The sequence below is a fragment of the Dermochelys coriacea genome, chromosome 6 (genome assembly GCF_009764565.3).
Source record: "Dermochelys coriacea isolate rDerCor1 chromosome 6, rDerCor1.pri.v4, whole genome shotgun sequence".
NCBI lineage: Eukaryota > Metazoa > Chordata > Testudines > Dermochelyidae > Dermochelys > Dermochelys coriacea.
In genome coordinates, this window is record NC_050073.1 from 68,530,838 (window position 1) to 68,553,487 (window position 22,650).

The 22,650-nt window shown below is 43.3% G+C and overlaps 1 protein-coding gene across 3 annotated transcripts in view; it reads right to left on the reverse strand.

Moving 5' to 3' along the window:
• Nucleotides 1-22,413, reverse strand: part of PAK6 (p21 (RAC1) activated kinase 6) — a 60,732-nt gene extending 38,319 nt beyond the window's left edge. The window contains exon 1 of one of the 3 annotated variants that reach the window (XM_038405938.2): nucleotides 22,346-22,413. The gene's annotated coding sequence lies outside the window, so the exon portion shown is untranslated. Of the gene's footprint in view, nucleotides 1-8,741; nucleotides 9,032-22,345 lie in introns of those variants that run through there. The other 2 variants (XM_043517366.1, XM_038405939.2) reach the window with 2 other exon arrangements.
• Between the last annotated feature and the right edge of the window lie 237 nt (nucleotides 22,414-22,650).

Below are 22,650 nucleotides of genomic sequence, written 5' to 3' on the forward strand. Positions count from 1 at the left end.
ATGGATCGTATGGTATGATTTGGATGGAAGCTAGAGGCATGTAGGTAGGAATAGCGGTCAGTAGGTTTCAGATATAGGGTGGTGTTTATGTGACCATCGCTTATTAGCACAGTAGTGTACAGGAAGTGGATCTCTTGTGTGGACTGGTCCAGGCTGAGGTTAATGGTGGGATGGAAATTGTTGAAATCATGGTGGAATTCCTCAAGGGCTTCATTTCCATGGGTCCCGATGATGAAGATATCAATGTAGCTCAAGTAGAGTAGGGATATTAGGAGACGAGAGCTGAGGAAGCATTGTTCTAAGTCAGCCATAAAAATGTTGGCATACTGTGGGGCCATGCGGGTACCCATCGCAGTGCCGCTGATTTGAAGGTATACATTGTCCCCAAATGTGAAATAGTTATGGGTGAGGACAAAGTCAAAGTTCAGCCACCAGGTTAGCCGTGACATTATCGGGGATACTGTTCCTGACGGCTTGTAGCCCATCTTTGTGTGGAATGTTGGTGTAGAGGGCTTCTACATCCATAGTGGCTAGGATGGTGTGTTTAGGAAGATCACCAATGGACTGTAGCTTCCTCAGGAAGTCAGTGGTGTCTCGAAGATAGCTGGGAGTGCTGATAACGTAGGGCCTGAGGAGGGAGTCTACATAGCCAGACAATCCTGCTGTCAGGGTGCCAATGCCTGAGATGATGGGGCGTCCAGGATTTCCAGGTTTATGGATCTTGGGTAGCAGATAGAATACCCCAGGTTGGGGTTCTAGGGGTGTGTCTGTGAGGATTTGTTCTTGTGCTTTTTCAGGGAGTTTCTTGAGCAAATGCTGTAGTTTCTTTTGGTAACTCTCAGTGGGATCAGAGGGTAATGGCTTGTAGAAAGTGGTGTTGGAGAGCTGCCTAGTAGCCTCTAATCTTCGTTGCTTTTTAAGACTCATCTGAGAGCTTTTGCTCATGTATATGATTGGCCTACACCTTTCCCTAGTACATATAAAACATTACAGGGGCTGCGGGACAGTTACATCTGCTTATGAAATATTCCTGCTGGCCATATTTCAAACATCTACATTCAACGTTTAATGCCAAGTCAACCCCACTCTGTCTCTTAGGGCACCACTACACTGGCAGAGTTACAGCGCCACTCAGAGCACAGAAGGGAAACAGTTGTTGTGTGTTCACACTGACAGCTGCCTGCGCAGTAGCGTGTTCACACTTGTGGCACTTGCAGTGGTATTCGGAGCGGTGCACTCTGAGCAGCTATCCCACAGAGCACCTCTTTCTCTACCACAGAGACTTGCGGGGGTTGTGGGGCATCCTGGGTCCTGTCCCAATGCCCCATGATGCATTGCTTCACATCCCAGAAAACCCTGTGCTTCCATCTGTATTTGGTGCCATCTTTCAACGGTTTGTGCCCTGCACGCCCTGCCTCTTTCAGGCTGCAGGAATGGATCCCAAACTGCTGACCAGTATGCTGCTCACTCTGAGAACACGTCATGAATGGCAGTCGAGTTATTCCTTAAACTACAAAGTCAAGAGGAGTGCAACGTTGATCTCATCACACATAGTGGCTATGACATGAGATCGCTTGTGGCTTTCATGGAGGTGCTGACCACAATGGAACACGGCTTTTGGGGTCGGGAGACAAGCACTGAGTCGTGGGATCACATCACGATGCATGTCTGGGATGATGAGCAGTGGCTGCAGAACTTTTTCACGAGGAAAGCCACGTTCATGGGACTGCGTGATGAGCTCGCTCCAGCCCTGCGGCACAAGGACACAAGAATGAGCACTGCCCTGTCACTGGAGAAGCGCGTGGCAATTGCACCGTAGAAACTGGATACTCCAGGTTGCTACCTGTTGGTTGCAAACCAGTTTGGAGTGGGAAAGTTGACCGTTGGAGTTGTGTTGATGGAAGTGTGCAGGACCATTAATCACATCCTGCTCCAAAAGACCGTGACTCTGGGCAACGTGCCTGACATTGTGGATGGCTTTGCACAAATGGGCTTCCCTAACTGCAGAGGGGTGATGTTCCAATTCTGGCACCAGACCACCTACCCACCGACTACATTAATCACAAGGAGTATTTCTCAATGGTTCTCCAGGCACTTGTGGATCACCGTGCGCATTTCACAGACATTAACGCAGGCTGGCCCGGAAAGGTGCATGACGCAGGCATCTTTCGGAACACTGGCCTGTTCAAGAAGTTGCAAGCAGGGACTTTCTTCCCGGACCAGAAGATCACCGTAGGGGAAGTTGAAATGCCCCTTGTGATCCCGGGAGATCTCGCCTATCCCTTAATGCCGTGGCTTATGAAGCCATACATGGGGCAACTTGACAGCAGCAAGGAGTGGTTCAACAATAGGCTGAGCAAGTGCAGAATGACTGTTGAGTGTGCAGTTGGCCGTTTAAAAGCCCACTGGCGATGCCTGTATGGGAAGCTTGACCTTGCAGATGACAATATTCCTATGCTTATAGCTGCGTGCTGAACACTCCATAATATTTGTGAAGGGAAGGGTGAAAGTTTCACTCAGGGCTGGGCAGCAGAGGCTCAGCACCTGGAGGCTGAGTTTGAACAGCCAGAGACCAGGACTATTAGAAGGGCACATCGCAGGGCCATAAGGATCAGGGATGCCTTGAGGCATCAACTTGAAGCTGAAAGCCACTAATATTGGCTGCTATGCTTGGGATTGCAGTACTTGTAATGCTAGGAGGTGATTGGTGCACATGATGCAAGAAGGGGCCTTAACATAATTGTATGTTACTTTGAAGTGCTCTTTTTGCTTTCACTTAATAGAATAAAGATTGCTTTCAAACCAACACAATTCTTTTAATAAAAGACAACCACCCGAAGAGAGTCACACAAAAAAATTCATCAGTAGGGAGGGGAATGAGAGAAGGGGGAAGGGAAGGTCTCAAGGGGAGGAGGAGGGGTTCCGGGACAGTTACAGATTTGTGTAGGTCCAGGGATCATACTCAACCTTCTCCTTTGGAAGACAATGCAGCGGGTGCTGTACTTCAGCAGGGCCAAACTGCAGAGGGACGGGTGTTGAGTGCATTGGGTAGTGTTGGACTATGAAGAGGGAGGAGTGGAATGCTGCAGGTAGAGAGTGGAGCCAGGAGGTTGATAAGAGTGTGTTGGCAATGTGTAGGGAGCGCATGGGAAAGAGTTTTCCGACAGTGGCTGCAGGGGAGGGCAGGTGTGGAGCTGCTTGGTTTGAAGAGCTAGTATCACCTGGAGCATGCTCACTTGGCGCTCCATAACATTTAAGAGCTGCACCATGGCTTCTTTCCAGTGTGCCGCATTCTCCTTTCGGTCCCTCTTCTCGCTATCCTGCCACTCCTTCAATTCCTGTTTCTGAGCGGCGGAATGCATCATAACCTCACAGAGAAAGTCCTCCTTAGTTCTTCGTGGCCGCTTTCTAATTCTGCACAGCGATTCTGCTGCCGATAACAAAGAGGGAGGCTGGGCGTCCAAGATAATCTTTGTGAAGTTTAAATGCAGCATTTTACAGAAGCAATATTGTTTGCAACACAGACAACACTGATTCAATGCTTCAAAACATAGCCAATACTCTCATACTTGTCACTAACTGGCTGACCCCAGACAAGTACACATGAGCCACAAAACCTCCAAAATGGTGAGTAGCTGCAGGGGCAGGGTAAATCACTCTTCCTGGACCTTGCTGTACACTAGTCACGTGGCTCTTAGGGAGAGCCAGCACTGTAGGGGGGACCTGATAATCTCCACACTTTCCACAGGATGTGATCATTATGGAAGATCTCTCACTGCTGAGGGTGAACAGGGAATCCAGGGAGGGTCTTCTCCAAGCCTGCAGTTTCTGCCCTGGCCCCTATGAGGCTCACCTGTGTGCAGCAATGGTTCTTCCCGTCCCCCGGCCCATGATGGCAAAGTGGCGTGGGAAAGTTACCATTAACGGGGCAAGAAACAAAGCAGCTCTGCCAAGGAACCTGCGGTAGCGGATTGCCCAGTATATCCACAAGAGTTTCCAGGAGATCTCTGAGGGAGATTGCCATGAAGTGAGGGAGTCTATCAACAGCCTGTTCTGCCGCTCAGACTAGGCATGGCAGTGGGAGACCAGCCTGCTTTCTGCAACCCTCCTGCCCCCAACGATTCGCTTCAGCAATTCCCAAAATCAGATCCACTTACTAGCGGCCTCCTCTCCTGTTTGCGCTTCACCAAGATCTGACTGCTGTGACTGGATAGGCTCCTCTGGGGTAGAAAAGAGCTCCTGCATGCATCTCTGGCTCCGAGTCATCCTCTGCTTCTGGTTCCCCCTCCCGCTCTTCGTCCAATACTTCCTCCTCTTGGTTCTGTCCACTCTCAGCTGGTGAGCCAATGAAGTATCCACAGTGGCCTTCACAGTGGAGGTGGGGTCACCACTGAGTATCGTGTCCAGCTCTTTGTAGAACCGGCAGCTTGTAGACACAGCACTGGCGCGGCAGTTTGTCTCCCTCACCTTGTGGTAGACGTTCCGCAGCTCCTTCACTTTGACCCTGCACTGCAACTTGTCCTGGTCATGGCCCCTTTCTGTCATACATTGTGAAATCTGTCCGTAGGTATCATAATTCTTAGGACTGGAGCGCAGCTGGGACTGATCAGCCTCCTCTCCCCAAATGCTGATGCGGTCCAGCAGCTTGGCTTTGCTCCAAGCAGGGGATCACCTGGTGCGTGGAGCAGGCATGGCCATCTAGAAGATGCACTGAGACTACTATATACATCACCGAGCAAACAGGAAGGGGACTTTCAAATTTGCAAAGTAATGTACAGGGTGGGACTGATGGTTGGACACCTGAGGTCAGGGCGGTAGAGTTCAAACTGATGACCAGAGAGGTGAGAACAGGCATTGTGAGACACTTCCTGGAGGCCAGTCGCAGCACTGTAATCACCACAGTCTACAATGGACCGTAGCACTGTAGCCCCAGCGCAGAAAGCTCTACGCCCCTTATCAGGGTGGTTTTTTTAGAGCACTACAACTGCACAGTTTCTGTGCACTAAGTGGCTTGGCAGTGTGTACACCTCAGGAGTTACAGCGCAGAAAGCTGCTTTACTGTGCAGAAACTTGCCAGTGTAGACAAGGCCTTACTCGATTTGACATCACTCCACATATTTCTAAGAGAATACATTTTAATTCAGTAAGGGTAGGCTTGCAAAGGATGCATTGGTTGCACTCATCACTTAAAGATTTGTATATACAATTACATTTCAAGGGGCTTTTGTACACATCTTTTGTCTGCTCTGGAAACTGCTACATAAGATCTACGTAAAACCTAGGTTCTTTATATGAAGTTTTGGTCCTTCCAGCAAATATTTTCTCCTCCATTGCCACTAAGGAGTTCTCTGTCTCACTTTGGAGCTCTGAGAATCCCTTTGCTTGCTTTTTACCCTCTCCCTTCCTTTCTTCTCCAACTCCGATCCAAGCTACCAACTGTGAAGTTTAAATCCTGGAATACAGCAAACACTGCTTGCTCCAGGGCCCATTACTTTAGCACAATACTGGTTGTTGCATGGTCGAGTTCTAACCTAACCTACGCCAAGGCAAACAGACTCTCTGGCACCTTCACCTAAGATGCATGTATTGTCAGATTCCATAGATATAGTAAGTGCATACAGGTTATACAGAGTATGTCTAGATGTTGTCCCCAATTGGTATGGCCCAGAATAAAGTATGTGTATTCATGAGCATAGCATTCTGCTGAGCGGGACAAGACTGAATGCACCCATGCTAGTTGTTTAGCTATTAGGTTGTTGCAATCACTGTTTAATGCCTTTAGTTGCTCCTTCCCCCAAGAAGCAAAGTATTCTTCCTTTGCAGCAATTCTGGACCCTGTTGGCCTACTGTGGGAAGAGAGGTTAGGTACAGGAATTGAACCAGTATCTCCTTCAGCACAGTACAGAGCATGACCGTTAATCCCCTTTGGATTCTCTCCAGGTAAATATTTATATTACAAGAACATAATCAGGTTCAGAATAAATCACATTTGAAAACACCTGTGGCAGCTTTGAAAATGTCATCAGTTTGAGTTATGAATGGGAACACCTGCAACATGTTCTGCTGATCTAGAAGTTCTCATTGTGGCTAATTTGTGGCTAACTAAATATTAATTTAGTTAGGAGAGTGATAGTGTTTCACCTAATAAGTATGTAACCATTTTTTAAAATTCATGTTAATTTGTATATCCTCAGTAGCACTGAATATTATAAAATTATATTCACAAAAATTAGTTTAAATTAATAACATGAATTTGCCTCAGTGGTATTTATGACACTTTTAGATTTGTTTGTCACTGACATTCATAACAAGTGAGAGTGTTTTTGTTCTGCAGAATGTTCATGGGAAGTGAAAATCTGGCAAATCATCATGGATTATATCCAAGTATTGAGCAAAGATTCCCTCTAGAAATATTTGGGTGGCCATCTTGAACAAACCATGTTTGAAATTAGCCGTGAAAAGCTCCGTCCCATTTCTATTCCTCTGAGCCACTGCACACACACCCCTTTTATTACATTTGTGTAACCGTGTTTGATATTTGAGAGGTATTCATGTCCTGTTATTATTTACTTTAACTACCGGACTGCCTAGTTTTTAGTGGCAGTTTTCATTAAGGAGGACGATCAGTATTTAATTAAAGGACACTTTTCCAGGCTTACCACAATTTATATTCCCTAGAAATAAGATTCTTTTCCTTTTAATTACTCTAGCTCTTTCAGGACCTGCAATAGGCCGGAAATAAAAGCTGGCACCAAAAACAAAAATGTAGAGAGAATTTTGCTGAATAAGGGAAATCTCACCTGCAACATAATGCTGGTGCTGAAAATTATTTATGCAGAATTCAAGTAGGTTTAAAAGATGTCAAGTAATAGAGTTAGTGGTGGTGTCTATACCTTCTATACTGTCCCTCTGACTGACTGCAATTGTCAGTGCTCCCTTGCCTGGCCACAAGTATGCTCCTGATGGGTCCATCTGCAGAATATCCTATTATAAATTAAGTAAAAAGATTACCAGGGCAGAATTCCTTTAAATGTTCCAAGCACACCCAACAAGGAGATACCCTGAACATCTCTGCTTTTCTGAAATCTCAGCTGCCTTATGCCATCATTCTGCCCTGGTTTATTTCTAACCAGTCTTCAAGTGAACAGGATACTTGGAAGCTGCCCTGGATTAATGCTTAAGCGTATACATTCATTCAATCTCCCCCAAATAGACTCTTCCTGATTCTAAGGTTGGCAGTAATTACAATGTCTTAACTATGGGCACACAGTGGACTCAAACTGGCAAGCAACAGCAAACAAACGGGCATCAGACTCCCTACCAGAAAGCTGGGCACAAGATCCCTTCCCTGGGCAATCTCACCCAACACCCTCATACCGCCATATACAACGTGACTGCACAGAACCTTGTCTCTGGGCAGTATTCCCTCCCTCACCACAAACAAGCTGGGGGAAGAGAAGTGGCAACAAAGAAAGACTGACATTGCCCCACAGAAAGCGGACTACAAAGCTGTCTCTGAGGATGTCCTTTTTTAGCCAGTTTCTTCCATCCTAACTTAAACTACTGTAATTTGCCAATTATACTAACTTCTTTGGATCCAAACAGATCCATGTTCCTTACTGTGTCCAAGAGTGAAATTGGTTCTGTTTGCAGATGTGTGTGTGCGCACGCATACGGATCAAGTCCACAGACAGGAAAAACAGAATGCTCCTACACTCTGCTCTCTTTCCAGGCTCAGCAAGTGTATTCCTTAATGGCCCTGGCACCTTGAAAAAGTGCAGCAGAACATGATGTCTCATGCAGGATTATAATTTATGAAAAGGCAGCAATCAACCACAGCATACATTTCCCAGCCTCTCTTCTGTTGTAGGAGAGCTTTCAGCTTTACTTTTTTTTTTTTGGATATGAACTACAAAACATGCTTTTAGGAAAGGTATTTTAGAGGTAAAGTACCATTGCTTACTGATTCTTCTTTGAGAGTTACCTTTGTGCATTCAAATCCCATTTTGTTCCATCTTGAAATAAGGATATGGGATAGTAAAACAAACTGTCCCCACAAAAGCCCCCTTCTGCTGACAGAGAGATCTGTAGTGTTTACTGGCCCCTCCACTAACAGTTGTCAGCATAGCAAAATGCTAAGTCAGGTGTACAAATAAAATATTTTCAAGCTCTTGTTTCAACAGCATTTCATCACGTTATAGTCTCAAAATTAAGAACCTTATGTTAGCATCACAAAAATCTTTTAGACATATGCTCCCAAGGCAGGGACCATCTTAACTTTGCATTCTGCAGAGCACCAAGTACCCTGCCCATGTTTAAAAAACACAAAATACATTAAACAAAAATTCTGAACTGGTCTGTTTGCTAAATTACATTTTCTCTCCGAATCCTACAGTTCCGTGCCCTAGTATCTGAATCCTGGTACCTAGCATTTGAATTAGAAGTGTAGTTAGCCAGTATTGTTCACCATTTGCCCAGGCTGAAGGTAGACTCTCTAGGGTTAAAAGTCTTTCCCTGTTTGTGGCTTCAGGCCAGAGAAGATGGTTCCTATTGGTTGATTTAAATTTCCAGCCTGAAAAGGGAGTGTCAGACAAGGGCTTAGATCTGTCTCAGTATTGTGATCTTCTAACCTCCCCAAGCTTTAAAATAATCTCATCACACCCAGTGTTCATATGTGGGGGAAGCTCATGCTGGACCATATTGCCCACTTCCTCCTATCGCAGCACCCAAAAGGGTCTTACCTTGAGAAGATCTGTGAAAAGTCTCTCTTCTGGACTGACTTTAGCCACGGCTTCTCTCTGACTGCAGGCTGCTGCTTGTCTTAGATTAGGGAAACATCCCTCGCTTCAGGCAAAAATTCTCAGCAATTTCATCTCAAAGCTTTTTCAGAAAGATCCTGGTTCAATGTCTCACACACACGCAAACACACATCATCCTTGCAGCTGCTTACTCACCGGCACTAGCCTGATGCCAGCTGCTGTGGAGGAGTATATGAAAGTGCCAGACGCCCCCTCTCTCTGGCAATAAGCAAAGGTGTTTGAAGAATATAAAAAAGTTATGAAGTCCTCACATTGGAGCATGGATGAGACCATAGTGAAAAATCCCATTAAAGTCTTGCAGCTAAAACTGAATGGATCCCATTGTAGATATGTGCTCCTATTAAGTTTTGCATTGCAATGAATAGACATTTGCTGGGACTCCTTTGTATTATGTGCCGATTTTGTGATCTCAGAAGAGAGGATGGGAGTAGGGGCTGAGTGACATTTTGTGCATCAGAAGCAAGGACAATATTTTAGTCAAGATTCACGGATATAAAGATTATTCATGCATCTCCGTTCAGCTAAGCCTTGAAATCAGAAGATGGCTGACTTGCGCTCCACTCCAAGTGGAGGAGGGTTAAATGGTGGAACGTGACCTCACACTTCTAGAATCTGTGATTATAGATTCCTTTGCTTTGCACACTGGAAAAGTGGAGAACATGAGCACTTGTAGGTTGCTTTAGGTTTTCTCTAAAACAGAGAATGGGGCTCCATTACCCTCCTTGGAGAGATGGTGGGTTTCTTTTCATTTCACTAAGTGTCCCTGGATATAAGAACCCAGGAGAAGACATCATGGACATCAGCTCTTGATCTCTCCTCTGTTTTTTCCACCAAATGCATCCGATGAAGTGAGCTGTAGCTCACGAAAGCTTATGCTCTAATAAATTTGTTAGTCTCTAAGGTGCCACAAGTACTCCTTTTCTTTTTGCGAATACAGACTAACACGGCTGCTACTCTGAAATCAGCTCTTGTGTAACTGTCCTGCATCTGTCCCCAGCAATTTTTAAAATCAGACATGCAATATGGAGTTGACATTTCAGCAAGCTGAATTTCAGCAATAGAGCTTGGAATGCCACAAAACTGCAATATAAGGAAGGGATACTTTCCCAGGGTCTTAGACACTGACCCAGATCCTCCACTGATGTAAAGCAGACAGCTCCATTGAAGTAACTGGGGAGACATTAACTTGCACCAACCTGAAGATCTGCTTTCATATTTCAGTTGAAGCCACTACAATCCCGATATAGGAGGCCCAGTTCAAACCCAACACAATCCAATTCTATAAACAAGGCTCCAGGTAGAACAACTTCTACTTAGAGCAATTACTGTAGCAATCAAGTTAAAACCAGTAGACCTGCCACTGGGGCAATGATGTATTTTCCACAGGTAGGTTTACAAAGAAACCTTTCAGTTCACTGGTGTGTCAGACATATTAGTTCTTCCTGGACAAAACTCAAAGCAAAAACTATTTTTAATAAAAATGTTGCTGCCAAGAGAAAGACTAAAGATTAATTTTTTTGACATTAAGGTTTGGTTTTATTTCATTTCCTCACCTGTATAACCACAAGCACATATTTTCAGGAACATTAGGTAACAATAAAGCCTGCTGCTAATTCTGTCTCATTGGGGCCTGGGGAAAAATATAAGCTGCAGGCCAAAAGGTAAGAACAAACAACGAACAAGAGAAAATAATTCAGGAGTGCATCAGTCTGGATCCTGCTGCTTTAGTCACCTGTAGTATTTCTCTCCAGGCCACTGGAGATAGGAAAAGAATATGTCCACCCACCTCCTTCTTTCGACAGGGATAGTTATAAAAGGAAGAGTGACTGGTCAAACAGAGTTCTAAAACGCATTCACAGATGCAAGCTTTCCAGAGGATTAGAGCCGAGAGAAGCCCATTTTCTCCCATTCACACCCCCTTTTGCCGCCCCCTGCTCTGTTTTATTTTCAATTGGAACATCCTGAATCAACTTGTTCATTTAGCGCTTTAAGTTTCTCAAATAGTGCCTGGAAATTTTGACATCGTAGGGAGTTGCCATGGAGAAGGAGGGTGATGTCAGTGACACAAAAAGCACTGAATTTACAAATAGGACAGGAACCGAGCTATTTATAAAGAACTGCTTTTTCCTCTTCTGTGCGGGAGTGGAGGTGGAAGGGCAGGCAGCAGTTCCATTCTACATGTTCCTGTCAGCAAATCTCAGAAATGAATCTTTTCACCTAAAAGATACATACAGCACCACTAAAATTAGCTGCTGCTGCCCCTCGCACCAGAGGTGGCTACAATAGTACACTGCATGTTACACAACAGTGAAGAGAGAGGAAATTTCTGACAAGGCCACGGGGTCAAACATCTTCTCTTATCCGAAAGCGTCACAGGATCTATAAAGCAATTCTTTACCCTACCCTATTTGTGTGAGGTGCTATCCAATATTTATACAAACTAGTAGCAAGTTAAAACAATATTTAAAAAATAGAGAGAGAAGTCCAAATACCAGGATGCCAGAGAGAAAAGGATGGGAGGGTAATACATTTGGGGCATGACTGAGTTCATTCTAAAGGACACTTTGAGGTGCATTGGAAGATATAAGGAATAATTTGAAAACAGGAAAATGGAAGGAGGGGCTAAGACGGATGTCAAGGGGCTGAGATTTATATACATCTAAGGCTCACAACAGAAGTGCAATCACCTGCCAACTTCATATGTAACATGATGGTGGGATCCCTAAAAGTTGGGCGCTGTCTAAGCAAGGATATCAACCAGGATATCAAGATCTTAAATGTAGCCTATGCACTCAAAGCAGATAGGAGCTTTGATTTTAAGGTCTCAAAAGTGGGGGTGCATGGAACTGCATAGAAATTAATTATGAATACAACAGTAACATTCAAACTTATGCAGACAGAAGAGTTAATGCTAGAGAATCTCCCTGCATCTCCACCCTTCCATACCAATGATCAAAATCCTGAACATCTAATTTACATGAGAAAGTCCTTCCACATATATATTATATAATCATACCTTTTCCACTTTCATACATACCCCTCCACCTCTTTGGTGGGGGAAGGAGGAGGTGAGAGCCCCATCCAACTTAGGGATACAATTCAGCCTCCCAATTTAAAAAAGCACTTGATCTAATGAGCAGGTGCTCTATATCAAATGTCAATCTAAATTAAAAGAGTTTCCAATTGTTGGGTGATTTGTTGCATTATGTAACATCTATACACATGGAATGGATGAATTTTAGAAGTCAAATTCCAATAAATGAATGAAATCAACTTAATTTCAGGGCCCTGGGATAAAGTGTACAAAGCTGGGGTGGCCTGGCCTGATGTTATTGGAGCACTTGACGGTCATTCAGATACCTTTATTCACAAAAAAAACAAGGTTCAGATACCAACACAACAATCTGGTGCTACAGAGGGGGACAGAATGTTAAACTTTGGAATTTCTTCTCTGGATGATAAGTAACATCACAAGCAAAACACATGGCTGCTTGTGAAATGTCACTGAATGCACTGCACATGTTAATTGCTCAGCGTTTCTGTAGCGTTAGGAGCAGCAGAAACCAAGAGGCCAGAGGAGGACTAGAAAATGAGCATGTACACTTTTTATCCACTGAGGTCGAAGCACTTCACAAGGTGGGTAAGCATTATTATTCCAGATTCACACATAAGAAAACCAAAGAGGTTAAATGACTTGCCCAGTGTTACCGAGAGTCAGAGCTGGTAAAAGAACCAAGGTCTCCCAATTCCTAAGCCAATGCCCTATCCATTAGACTATGTTGCCTCCCAGTAAGTTTAACTCAACTGCATGTGCTGTAGATATTAGGTGGGCTCTTCCAAAACCCTCTGATATCCAATGAGAGCTCTTACAATCAATGAAACATCAAGGTGATTCTGGGTGAATATTCCCAACTCTTGTTGCCTGATCATATGAAGAGGGTATGACACGGTTTCTAGCTACTTCTTAAAGTTGAGTTTTTCAAATTAAAGTTTCATGTATGTCATTTATACCACAGGTTCAATCCGCAGAAATCCCTGCCCCTAAGAGCTTACAACAGATATGAGTCTGGAATGTTCCCTAGTATTGTCTGTTGTATAGTAGTCTGTCCATGCTTCAGGTAACAGGTTTAGTCCTTTACTAAAAAAAAAAAAAAAAAAAGACCATGGCCCTTTATCTCAAGCATTGTTGGACTAATACAAAGTAGCCCAAACTGGGTATGTTCTAGACACAAAGCAACTGTAAGCTCTTAGGGCAGGGCTTTGCCTTCCTTTGTTTGGAAACCAACTGCAGTAGTATTCACAATGTGCTATCTAAATAATAAATAGATAAGAATAAAAAAGATACATATGCTATTCAAATAACGGGGTAGATTTTTCCTTTTGGCACAGCCTTGAGCAAGCGATGGCACATAAGCTGCACCACCCCAGGCACCACTGTATTCAGATACACACCTTTGAGTCCAGTTCCTTTTTGTTCTAGCCTAATGAAGGTAGTAATTTGCTGCTAACTTGTTCCAGCAGCGGATTACGATACCCCTCTGTATAAGCTCAGCTGTGCGGGCCAGCAAGAAGTGGTGGTGGAGCCAAGGCACTGCAATCCACTGTTGGGGATTGGTCCTGCTTTGAGCTGTGCGTTGGACTAGATGACCTCCTGAAGTCCCTTCCAACACTGATATTCTAAGTTACAACCTACCCCAATATTCAAATCAAAAACTTAAAGACAACTACACACTGAGTGCTCAAGGACAGGTATGGAAGCTAAAACAAGGTCACAGAAAAACATGAAAGTCTCTTTTAGCCTTGGAAGAATGTTCATGGTGTTTTAAAGATTGCAAATGTCCTTCAGTGACCACAAACACTATTTCTTCCAGTGTAACATGACAGCTCTTATTACCAGTTCATAATATTATTCAGGGATCCAGTTATATTTGAGACTATGGCAGCCTACAGAAAGAGAAAGTTCCATCTCTTCCTGCAACTGAACGAATGAGAAGGGATGGTTTGTTCCTTGGAAAGTGGTAGCATAGAGAACGAAAAGACATAGAAAGTTAGTTGCCTTCAGGTTTAACCCAGTTACAACAGGGACAATCAGAGCAGCACTGCTCTGTGCTGATGCTATAAATCACTAAGGGTACTGCTGCTCGTACAATGGCCTGGTTTGTGGGGTTCAGTCTTTGCGCTAACCTACCAATCTAGTCCACTGGCATAACAGAGAGCAGCTTTAAAGGGCTATTCTGGCAGCCAAGGATTGCCACGGCCTAGGAGCTCCTAAAATAAGAGTCCTTTCCCAAAGCTACGCCCACTGAACAAGGGAGCCCTCCACTGGTCACTTAAGCCAACTTTAAGGCTGCTTTCCTTAGAGGAGTGCAAAGCAACCTTAACGGGACTGAGGATCTAGCCTAGTATTGCACTTCAGCAGGAGCCCTCCATAAAGAGGCCCGAGCTCCACAGTCAAGACTGTTTGCTAAAGGTCATAGCTGCAAAGACCTATATCAGATACATCATAGGAGACCCTCAGGAAATGCTTAGAGACCTCTCAGCCCTCCTTGAAAATGTTGTCCTCTGGGATGAATTGGGCCCAAAAGGTCATCCTAGATTATAATGAAAAGTTATGTCTGCCCATAACAGCCTATTAGTTAGCAGGCCTCAGAGAAATATGCCTTTCTGCCAAATATGTCCAATTGCTTGGAGTCCTTGTTGGTAAGAGTAGATGACACCTTCCAAGTTTTAGCATTTGCAGCACACTGCCAGTCACAGCATCAGCCATGGTGAACATGGCCCACCAAGGGTTGAGGAAATGAGGAGGGAATTGCTCAGTTGCAGGATTCTACTAGTATCGGGTAGCGTCACTGAATATTGGCACCGTTTTCCACAGGAGGTGGTTATTTTAGCTGATATCTCACTCTTGAGGGTAACAAAGGCAGAGACAACACAGCTGCAGCTGGCATTCTGAAGTCCTCCAGGCCCATATGCTGCTAGCCTGTGTGCTGCAATGGTGCCTGCTTAAGTTATCGCTGAGTGGCGCGGGAAAGCATCCTACCACAGAAAAAGAAACAAGGCAGCTCTCCCTAGAAACCTTTGGCAGAGGAACGTAGAGTAGCTCCATGAGATCTCAGGAGGACTCAAGGAACATTTCTGTGTCTATAAACACGCTGCTCTGCAACCCTTCCCGCCACCTCCCAACTCTAGAGGGGAATGAAAAGCAGCTCTACCTCTCTTAGTTGTACAACTACCTCGTCTAGCATGAGTAAATTAATTAAAAGACAAAAGATTGTGTCCTACTACATTGGGGTGCCATCCCTGGAATTGAAAATTTATCTACACACTTACCTGAGGTTCCTTCCCCTGAATCAGGCACTCCTGTGCTTGACCGGTGGGATTGACTGGAATCAAAAAACAGGTCCTGGCTCACTGTGCAGTTGAATTCCCCAGTTGCCTGTCCCCCATACTCTTCCTTGTTCATAGCAGAGGCTTTTGACTTGGGGTCCTCAGGAAATATTCATGTTGGTGTGGGGTCTCCACTGAGGATGGCATACAGCTCTTTGTAAAAGCAGCAGGTCTGTGGCTTAGCACCAGATCACTCTGGACTTCTGGTATACCTGCTGCAGCGCCTTGGCTTTCACATGGCACTACTGCTGGTCCCTGTCATAGCCTCTCTCCTGCACCCACTGAGCAATCTACTCATAGATGTTGATGTTTCTATGGCTGGATAGGAGCTGTGCCTGCACAGCCTGTTTTCCCCACAGACTAGGAGAACCAATATCTCCTGTCTACTCCAGGCAGGAGAGCAGCTGGAGTGTGTAGCCAGCGTGCTCAGCTGGGCAATTGCACCAAACAATGGAGAGCTGCTAGAGGTGCTCACCAAGCCGGGCAATCAGGAAAAGAAATTTCAAAAATTCACAGGGCTTTAAATGGAGTGGGGAGGGGGGGGCTTCCAGTCTGAGACCCTTGGGGGCTGTGGGGTTCTGTGACCAGAGTGGTCAGTGTAGGGCACTGTGGTATAGCTACTGGAAGATAGAGCGCCATAACTAACATTGTGTTTACACTCACACTGCATCAACTTAAGTACATTGACCATGGCATTACTATGTGGGCATAGCGGGGTGGTTACAGCACTGGGAGACCAATCTGAGTGTTGGCACATGCACAGCTAGGTTGACGTAAGCTGCCTTGTGTTGACCTAACTGTGTAGTGTAGGCCAGGCCTTAGTGTTGTAGCATAGAGTGCTACGCATCAAAAGTTGGAGCTTAGCCCAAATCCAGGTAGGCATATTTATTATTTGGGAAATCAGCTGCAGTGCTGAGGATAGATTTAGAATCTTCAGATAGTTGCATAGGCAGGGACAGAAGAGCATTGTATAAGAGGTAAAGCCCCTGCCCCATTTTAAAGTTTTCATAATTTTATAAACTAAAGAAACCATTTGTTTTAGGTCCTATGGTTAGATTTTTTTTGGTATTTTTTTTTTTAATAGAATATATTCATAGTAGGGTATTTCTTTTTTTTTAAATTTCAGGGAAACCATTTTATTGTAAACACACTGTGATAGTGTAATGAGCCAAAACAGCAGTGCTAACCCATGAGAAATGGAGGTTACTTACTTGTAACCAGTCTGCTTCAAGATGGGCTCTGCAGCCTAAGCAGTGGAACATTCTTGTACCAGTGCCTGGTTAAGAGTGCTCATGCATCCCTCCTGCTCCTTCCTTTGGCATTCCTGAACACCCTGACAGCAAAGCTATAAGAAGCGCTGTGATGCTCCCTGACACCTCAGTTCCTTTCATCACTTCCTCAGTCAGGATTTTAAAGAACTCTGAATAAAAGAGAAGGTGAGCAGGGGAGTGGGAATATGCAGAATTCATCTTAAAGAACTCTGGTTACAAGCAAGTAACCTCCAGCTTTTCTTCAAGTACCTTCTCCGTATTCCTACTCCTGGAATAGTTTGGCAAGCAGTACCCCATGACTAGATGGTGGAGCACAGACAGCCTCATTCCCCAATTTAGAAAAGCATCCAGTGTGGACTAAGCGTCTCTATCCCCCAAAGTAAAAAATAGGAGACACTTCACATTCTATGTGGTTGTGAAGAGTTCTATGTCCAGAAACCCACACAGGATGAAAGTGTTTTATATCATTGACTCCTTTAGAAACCATACATGTAATTGTAAGAGATCTCTGATGACATGATCTACATTGTGCTTGCCCGCTAAATGCAGGACAATTGGGATGATAGTGTAGTGGATACATTAATTCCATATAGCTATTGCTTCCTTGCACAGCTGGGATGAGTGAGCTCCTTCCTGCTTGTTTAGGTAGTGCCCACTGCAGTCATGTTGTCTGTGATGACGTGCACTGCTTTGTTCTGAATGTGAAATAGGAAATATTTAAGAGCTAGAGAGACAACTCAACTCTGGTACATTCATATATGGTGCCTTTCTTAGAAAATGTCAAACTGATAGACTGTTCAGATACACTCTTCACCCATTCTTGGAAGCATACTAAGCTAAGGCACTACTAAGCAAAGGATCAGATCTAAACAGGTTTGTGCCCATGCGCTGTTGTGGTTGGAAGAAAGTGAAATGACAGGGAGTGCTATGCTGACACTCCCTTTTATAGCTACACTCTCAGAATGGAGGGGTAAGAGGTGTGAGTGAGTGTTCTAACAGCACCACTATGAGAAGGCTCCTTTATGTAGGCTGCACATCCCATGAATGGAAATATGCAGAGGACATGCAAAGAACCACCACAATTAAAAGGGCCAGTCTAGTTTCATTGACCAAGCTAAGAAACATGCAAAATGTAAACAGATAGTGTAATGGATGAAAAGTAAATTTTACAATTGTTTTAGCTTTAATCTAAAAATGAGACTAGTAACCCAACTAATTTTTTTTAAAGGTATTTATCTTTACTTTACTGTATCCCTGCAATTAAGATAGCAAAAATTCAGTGGTGCCGATGAATAGACTGTGCTCATACAAAGAGACCATTATTGTACAGTTTGGTAAATGAAACTCAATAGGTAGGAAATGGAAAAATAAGGAATCAATTAATAGTTAGAGATAGAAAATTATTGTCTTAGAGAAAACTGGAATAATGTCTCTCTATTGAATTCAAAACCTTTTTACCACACAGACTCAAATAAGTACCAGTATTTATGATATCCAGAATATGTCTCTTTCAAAACAATAGAAAGCTGCCTCTAGTAGATTTATCCAAAACAGGTACTCATTGAGGCCCTGATCCTGCTAAGTCTTAAATGTATGTAAAGTTACACAGGTTCTTAAATCTTTGCAGGATTGAGGCCTGAGAGAACAATGAGCATAGCGGTCGTCTTTGGTTCTTGGCTTGAAATGGTTTTACTGATCACCTTCGTATATTTAATACGTATATATGTATATTTCGTATATATTTCGTATATTCTTATAATTTAGTCAACCAAATTAAATTAAGTTAGCAACAGATAAAGGTATTTTAAATTTTTACTGAATAGACTACTGGAGTTACAAGAATCTATAACAGAGTGTATACATAATGACAGGTTTCATAGTAGCAGCTGTGTTAGTCTGTATTTGCAAAAAGAAAAGGAGTACTTGTGGCACCTTAGAGACTAACAAATTTATTAGAGCATAAGCTTTCGTGAGCTACAGCTCAGCTCACGAAAGCTTATGCTCTAATAAATTTGTTAGTTTCTAAGGTGCCACAAGTACTCCTTTTCTTTTTTTAGAGTGTATAGTTACATCATTCTATAAAAAGAGAGACTGTACATATGTGACATGGGATTTTATGCACCAACCCTCATAAAATGCCATCTTCTTATCCATCAATAGAATTTATATACTAGGCAATGATTTAGGTAACATAGGCGAATAGGCATTGAGCCTAGTTTTCCTAACCTTTTCTAAAGCTTGTTTGGTAACTAATCTGACTTATTTGACAATACCAAGCACAGCCACACCTGACAAAGTACCAAGCAATAGCTGCATATTTCTGCTGCTGAATTGCTTCATTACCTTATACTCCTAAATCTACTGAAGATCTCAAACACCAATGCTTTTAGAAAACCGAGTTTGTGCATATGACAGAGGGACAGAATTTGCAGCTTTATCAAGATCTGAGTTTTTGGTGTGTGTATTACACACTTGAACTATACAATCTATTTTCAAACCATGCAACAGATGAGTACTACTAGCTAAAACAAGATTTTTGTTTTTGAAGGCATCTGGGAAATGAAGCATTAACAATCTAGTTTCTGGGGTTGCTTGCAGGCAGTCTTTGAAAAGATCCATTTCAGCGCTCTTATAATCAAACTTTCTGTTAGATGATTTCTAAGCTCTCCCACCCTGTTGGCTTAATACAGCTCCTTTTAATCTCTTTTCTGTTCTGCTCCTAACTGTCCATGTTTTTACTCATTCATACTGAGATTATCAGGTGGAAGTCATAAATACATAATACCATACTGGGATTTTCTGCAATATTTGTATGTTGGCAAGCTAATCTTTTCAACATCATTTCAGCTGGTTGCAAATACAAGGATATAATCTTGATAGGTCCTAGAAAGGGTGAAAGCAGCACCTTTTAACTCAGTTGCAACTGCCTAAATTTAGGATCAACTCTTAAACAATAGCTGAGCAGATTCAGAGCACAGTCCAAATCAGTTTTCAAGAGGAAGCAACAGCTGCAAGACAGCTAGCTCAGCAAGATGGTATCGAGACTATGGCAGTCATATAGTTTCAAGGACCTTACTAAAGCATCAAAGTTCCAGGAAAGAAAAACCATCCTTGTGGTTTTAAATACAGACGTTATTTTGTACTCTTTCTTAAAGACTTGGCACCAGTTCTTTAAAGCCTCCTTCAAATCCACCAAAGAAGAAAGTTTTGAAGAACAGTTTTTGCCTTGCAATAACAGTTGAAGGTGTTTTGTCTGTGTGGATCCCACTTCTGGGGCATATGCGCTTTAGGCCCTCTCGACTGGAATCTTTTGAACTGCAGTGCCTATTGGGGCTGTGCCTGCCTCTGCCTGCCCTTGTGCCCTCCCACTAAGGACATAAAGGGTAGAATGGCTCCAATTTAGTTCCCCGATTAATTCAGAATCACTGCAGAGAGGGACTCTGAAGGAACAGGGTTGGAGGGTGGGTCATGGGATCCACATGGACAAAACGTCTCAGAGAACCATGATTACTGAGGAGTAAATGTTTTCTTCAGTCTTTGTCTATGTGGATCCCACTTCGGGTGACTAGCTAGCAGTTCCCTAATTAACAAAGGGGTTGAGCTACAATTGTCTAAATATGGACTGCAAAAAAGTGCTCTCCTGAATTTGGTCGCCAAACTCGTCACCAAATCCAGGGCATAATGCTTGATAAAGGTATGGTCTGAGCGCCAAGAGGCTGCCCTGCAGATCTCTGATACAGAAATATTTCTTCAGCATGCTGCAGAAGCTGACTGGGCTCTCACTGAGGAATAATTGGGAGCACATTGCAATGCATTGAGTGATCTATTTGAAGAACTGCTAGGAAGGGTTGGCTTATCCTTTCACAGCCTTCCCTAATATGGCAAACAGGATGATTTTCTTAATGGCCTTGTCTTGCCTAAGTAATAAAGGAAGGCTCTGGAGGCATCTAAAAGGAGCTTGGGTTTCTCCAGGTTTGTGTGTGATTTGGGAAAGAAAATAGGGAGTTTGGTTTGAGTGGAAGAAAAAACAAACACTATCTTGGTGAGGAATTCAGGGTGTGGTCTCAGTATCATCTTATTCCTGTGGAAGACAGTTTGAAGCGGGGGGCGGCGGGAGGAATTGATGTTTGCCATTAGTACTTGAATTTCACAAATTCTCCTGGCTGAGGCGATAACCATCACGAAGGCAGTTTTGCTTGCAATATGCAGAAGTGCACTTAGAGAAGAGGTCAAAGAGGGACTCCATAAGGGCCCAGGAAGAACTACAGTAAAGTTTCAGGATAGGGGAGGTTCCTGAACAGGGAGAGGCATCAACCAATTCTTTTAGAAATTAAAACAAAAAACAAAACAAAAAAAACAGTCAGATGAGATCACACTGTATACGTTTGAATAAGAGGGTGGCAAGATGAAATGGCATCTAAATTGAGGTTGATAGAACTGATGGTGAAGCCTGATAGCTAGAGCTGGAGGATGTAATCCAGAATCTCGGGGATAGAAGCTTGCAATGAGTTAAGACCTTGTGAAGCCCAGGTGGAAAAATCTCTTCCACAGAGATCCTGATACAGATCAAAGTGGAACAACCCCCTCTGTTGTGCTCAGCCAGCCAAATTCTAGGTAGTCAGATATGAAGTTTGGGTGAAGAATATATGTCTTTAATTCTGATAGAGTAAATCTTGCAGATTGAGTAGAGAAGTTGGCAGCTGTGTAAAGAAAAACTGGAATGCACCCAGGAATTACTTTGTGAGAGAACAAACAGCCTAAATGCTCCTCCAACATCAATTCCTTAGTCAGATTACAGCTTCTGCTTCCCTTTGAGCTCTGGCTGATTCCTGCATGCAATATGATGCAAGTTTATAGTGGACATGTACCAAGGCTGCTCCTTAGGGCTGTCTCCCAACCCAATAGTTCAGGTTCTATGTCTGCTGCATTCCTGCAGTATCAACACATGTCCTTTCCCTGACCCTGTGAAGTCTCCTCAGTAGCATTCCCAAACTCTAAAGGAGAAGAGCTGGCAGCAGGAAGTAAGGGTGGGATTTCCTGCCTACCAACCAGCACAGTGGAAGGGGAAACCTAGCTTCTATCTGTCCAACCTCTAACTAATCAGGGCTCTGTGGTTAGGGCCGGCATTAACAGCACTGCTACAGACATGTGGAGTAAGGATTCAGCATGAGAAATCCACTTGTCATCGCTTTTTTCCACCATAATTCCATAGCACTACCCTGTTATGTCAAACACTATTATATTGCTGAAAGACTTCGGGAAGTACAACAAGAAAGCTATGTGTAAATATATAACTTTATCATTGGCTAGCAAGGTAAACAGAAAAATGCATTAGTTAACTAGAATTTAATATACTACTATTCCAAATGCAATGTTTTGTAGGCTGCTCAAAATTTCTTCATATTGAAGAGTTCCAACTCACCTCCTAGTACTTAGCACAAATTCACTTGGACTATATTCAACCTAGTAAATTCAATAAAGAAAATTTATTTCTTAGTATTCCACCTATTGGCACAAGTGCCCACACAAGAGCACAACTGTCTGAGGCCAGCGGTATATTTGTGGTATATAAAAACAACCTAATGAACAAGTGAAAATATTAAGATATTTATTGTAAAGTAAGCTAAGAAGCAGACAATTGCAACGGCTAGAGTCTCAGGCAGACAACAACTTACTTTTCTGCAAACAACTCAAAGGAATTTTGCCAATTTTAAGGAATATTTTTGGAGGGCCTTTAAAGAGTCAAAAATGTTATTGATTTTCCAATAAACTCAAACATTAGCATTACTTCCATCAGCCTGTACTTACTGTGCAAGACCACAGACCACACAGAAGTGTTCACATTCTGAAATTTTACCACAAATTTACCTGATCCAATGGATGACTTCTGCTTATGCAACCTTTCATCCAAGGGCCTCAAATCAGTTAAGCCTTACATCACATATCTGCGCCTTGAGTGTGGCGGGAGAGAGGAAGAGGAAGAGAGGTATCATGAAATGAGTGACAGTGTCAATGACTTAGTCAAGATCATACAACAAGTCAGTCAGTGGTAGAAATGGAAAGAGACCCAGAACCATTTTGAACACTATTTCACTTTCATGTGCAGCATACAATTCGTAGCTGGAGAACCCAACACCTTACATTAAAAATCTCCCACAGAGTAGTAGACTAAT